Here is a 5,000-nt window from a genome sequence, read left to right on the forward strand (position 1 = left end):
AGCTACCGACAAACGGTAGAAATTAGCGGGGATAGGCCTCAGACATTACCCAAAGCTCCGGGAACGTGAGCGACGCAAGACGAATGGGCATTTTAAAGCAGATCTATGGCAGTTACTGACAGTGCCTGGCGTGGGTTACTTGTCTCCGTTGTCGAGAGGGGAAGACGACCCATGTATATGTAAAGGGCGATTTTTTTAGCAACCGTTAAGGCTGTTTTTCCCCTTCACTTGTATCGAGAGGGAAGCAAAGAACATGTATGGCGTGTACGTTTTTTTACGAATTTTCATTAGCAATCTAACGACATGAATTGCGAAGACGTTTTTTGAACAATTGTATTCCTTTCCCAAAACATCGAGTGTTAGTGTATAAAACCGCTAGAGAAAATAAATTGGCAGGCGAAACTTAAAAAGGAGAGACCCATGAACAGCATGGCCAGGCGGCTCACCTCGACGTTTTTCCCCCGAGCAAAGTCCGCCGAGACCCCCTGTATCCCACGGGGATGTACTGGCGTGCACTTAAAGGTTGATGCCGCTCTGTTACTTGGGAAACGAACCACAAGCCAAATCCAGCTAATTTGTGAATGACTTAGCTCTCCTGCTTTCTCGAGAACGTGCTTTTTTCGTCGGATGAAACTTCCACAGGCTTTTCCAGCAGATTTGCACCTGCACTCAAAAAAGTCAAAATTTTTACACATAGACCCCATCAAACGGGAGAAATTGGCCCGGATTGCTCTCATGTGCGTTACGGGGCATCGTTTCTCTCGCGCCGAATTCTCTCGAGCTGGGAAATCGCTCATTTTTGCGTCGCCAAATATCGTACGAACGCCGTGAAACTTCCACAGGCTTTTTCAGCAGATTTGCACCTGCACTCAAAAAAGTCAAAATTTTTACACATAGACCCCATCAAACGGGAGAAATTGGCCCGGATTGCTCTCATGTGCGTTACGGGGCATCGTTTCTCTCGCGCCGAATTCCATCGAGCTGGGAAATCGCTCATTTTTGCGTCGCCAAATATCGTACGAACGCCGTGAAACTTCCACAGGCTTTTTCAGCAGATTTGCACCTGCACTCAAAAAAGTCAAAATTTTTACACATAGACCCCATCAAACGGGAGAAATTGGCCCGGATTGCTCTCATGTGCGTTACGGGGCATCGTTTCTCTCGCGCCGAATTCTCTCGAGCTGGGAAATCGCTCATTTTTGCGTCGCCAAATATCGTACGAACGCCGTGAAACTTCCACAGGCTTTTTCAGCAGATTTGCACGTGCACTCAAAAAAGTCAAAATTTTTACACATAGACCCCATCAAACGGGAGAAATTGGCCCGGATTGCTCTCATGTGCGTTACGGGGCATCGTTTCTGTCGCGCCGAATTCCATCGAGCTGGGAAATCGCTCATTTTTGCGTCGCCAAATATCGTACGAACGCCGTGAAACTTCCACAGGCTTTTTCAGCAGATTTGCACGTGCACTCAAAAAAGTCAAAATTTGTACACATAGACCCCATCAAACGGGAGAAATTGGCCCGGATTGCTCTCATGTGCGTTACGGGGCATCGTTTCTCTCGCGCCGAATTCTCTCGAGCTGGGAAATCGCTCATTTTTGCGTCGCCAAATATCGTACGAACGCCGTGAAACTTCCACAGGCTTTTTCAGCAGATTTGCACCTGCACTCAAAAAAGTCAAAATTTTTACACATAGACCCCATCAAACGGGAGAAATTGGCCCGGATTGCTCTCATGTGCGTTACGGGGCATCGTTTCTGTCGCGCCGAATTCCATCGAGCTGGGAAATCGCTCATTTTTGCGTCGCCAAATATCGTACGAACGCCGTGAAACTTCCACAGGCTTTTCCAGCAGATTTGCACGTGCACTCAAAAAAGTCAAAATTTTTACACATAGACCCCATCAAACGGGAGAAATTGGCCCGGATTGCTCTCATGTGCGTTACGGGGCATCGTTTCTCTCGCGCCGAATTCCATCGAGCTGGGAAATCGCTCATTTTTGCGTCGCCAAATATCGTACGAACGCCGTGAAACTTCCACAGGCTTTTTCAGCAGATTTGCACCTGCACTCAAAAAAGTCAAAATTTTTACACATAGACCCCATCAAACGGGAGAAATTGGCCCGGATTGCTCTCATGTGCGTTACGGGGCATCGTTTCTCTCGCGCCGAATTCTCTCGAGCTGGGAAATCGCTCATTTTTGCGTCGCCAAATATCGTACGAACGCCGTGAAACTTCCACAGGCTTTTTCAGCAGATTTGCACGTGCACTCAAAAAAGTCAAAATTTTTACACATAGACCCCATCAAACGGGAGAAATTGGCCCGGATTGCTCTCATGTGCGTTACGGGGCATCGTTTCTGTCGCGCCGAATTCCATCGAGCTGGGAAATCGCTCATTTTTGCGTCGCCAAATATCGTACGAACGCCGTGAAACTTCCACAGGCTTTTTCAGCAGATTTGCACGTGCACTCAAAAAAGTCAAAATTTGTACACATAGACCCCATCAAACGGGAGAAATTGGCCCGGATTGCTCTCATGTGCGTTACGGGGCATCGTTTCTCTCGCGCCGAATTCTCTCGAGCTGGGAAATCGCTCATTTTTGCGTCGCCAAATATCGTACGAACGCCGTGAAACTTCCACAGGCTTTTTCAGCAGATTTGCACCTGCACTCAAAAAAGTCAAAATTTTTACACATAGACCCCATCAAACGGGAGAAATTGGCCCGGATTGCTCTCATGTGCGTTACGGGGCATCGTTTCTGTCGCGCCGAATTCCATCGAGCTGGGAAATCGCTCATTTTTGCGTCGCCAAATATCGTACGAACGCCGTGAAACTTCCACAGGCTTTTCCAGCAGATTTGCACGTGCACTCAAAAAAGTCAAAATTTTTACACATAGACCCCATCAAACGGGAGAAATTGGCCCGGATTGCTCTCATGTGCGTTACGGGGCATCGTTTCTCTCGCGCCGAATTCTCTCGAGCTGGGAAATCGCTCATTTTTGCGTCGCCAAATATCGTACGAACGCCGTGAAACTTCCACAGGCTTTTTCAGCAGATTTGCACGTGCACTCAAAAAAGTCAAAATTTTTACACATAGACCCCATCAAACGGGAGAAATTGGCCGGGATTGCTCTCATGTGCGTTACGGGGCATCGTTTCTCTCGCTCCGAATTCCATCGAGCTGGGAAATCGCTCATTTTTGCGTCGCCAAATATCGTACGAACGCCGTGAAACTTCCACAGGCTTTTTCAGCAGATTTGCACGTGCACTCAAAAAAGTCAAAATTTTTACACATAGACCCCATCAAACGGGAGAAATTGGCCGGGATTGCTCTCATGTGCGTTACGGGGCATCGTTTCTCTCGCGCCGAATTCCATCGAGCTGGGAAATCGCTCATTTTTGCGTCGCCAAATATCGTACGAACGCCGTGAAACTTCCACAGGCTTTTTCAGCAGATTTGCACGTGCACTCAAAAAAGTCAAAATTTTTACACATAGACCCCATCAAACGGGAGAAATTGGCCGGGATTGCTCTCATGTGCGTTACGGGGCATCGTTTCTCTCGCGCCGAATTCCATCGAGCTGGGAAATCGCTCATTTTTGCGTCGCCAAATATCGTACGAACGCCGTGAAACTTCCACAGGCTTTTCCAGCAGATTGGCACGTGCACTCAAAAAAGTCAAAATTTGTACACATAGACCCCATCAAACGGGAGAAATTGGCCGGGATTGCTCTCATGTGCGTTACGGGGCATCGTTTCTCTCGCTCCGAATTCCATCGAGCTGGGAAATCGCTCATTTTTGCGTCGCCAAATATCGTACGAACGCCGTGAAACTTCCACAGGCTTTTCCAGCAGATTTGCACCTGCACTCAAAAAAGTCAAAATTTTTACACATAGACCCCATCAAACGGGAGAAATTGGCCCGGATTGCTCTCATGTGCGTTACGGGGCATCGTTTCTCTCGCGCCGAATTCTCTCGAGCTGGGAAATCGCTCATTTTTGCGTCGCCAAATATCGTACGAACGCCGTGAAACTTCCACAGGCTTTTTCAGCAGATTTGCACCTGCACTCAAAAAAGTCAAAATTTTTACACATAGACCCCATCAAACGGGAGAAATTGGCCCGGATTGCTCTCATGTGCGTTACGGGGCATCGTTTCTCTCGCGCCGAATTCCATCGAGCTGGGAAATCGCTCATTTTTGCGTCGCCAAATATCGTACGAACGCCGTGAAACTTCCACAGGCTTTTTCAGCAGATTTGCACGTGCACTCAAAAAAGTCAAAATTTTTACACATAGACCCCATCAAACGGGAGAAATTGGCCCGGATTGCTCTCATGTGCGTTACGGGGCATCGTTTCTCTCGCGCCGAATTCTCTCGAGCTGGGAAATCGCTCATTTTTGCGTCGCCAAATATCGTACGAACGCCGTGAAACTTCCACAGGCTTTTTCAGCAGATTTGCACGTGCACTCAAAAAAGTCAAAATTTGTACACATAGACCCCATCAAACGGGAGAAATTGGCCGGGATTGCTCTCATGTGCGTTACGGGGCATCGTTTCTCTCGCTCCGAATTCCATCGAGCTGGGAAATCGCTCATTTTTGCGTCGCCAAATATCGTACGAACGCCGTGAAACTTCCACAGGCTTTTTCAGCAGATTTGCACGTGCACTCAAAAAAGTCAAAATTTTTACACATAGACCCCATCAAACGGGAGAAATTGGCCGGGATTGCTCTCATGTGCGTTACGGGGCATCGTTTCTCTCGCGCCGAATTCCATCGAGCTGGGAAATCGCTCATTTTTGCGTCGCCAAATATCGTACGAACGCCGTGAAACTTCCACAGGCTTTTCCAGCAGATTTGCACGTGCACTCAAAAAAGTCAAAATTTTTACACATAGACCCCATCAAACGGGAGAAATTGGCCCGGATTGCTCTCATGTGCGTTACGGGGCATCGTTTCTCTCGCGCCGAATTCTCTCGAGCTGGGAAATCGCTCATTTT

Source organism: Lampetra planeri, chromosome 4 (genome assembly GCF_965212315.1).
Source record: "Lampetra planeri chromosome 4, kcLamPlan1.2.h2, whole genome shotgun sequence".
Lineage (NCBI taxonomy): Eukaryota > Metazoa > Chordata > Hyperoartia > Petromyzontiformes > Petromyzontidae > Lampetra > Lampetra planeri.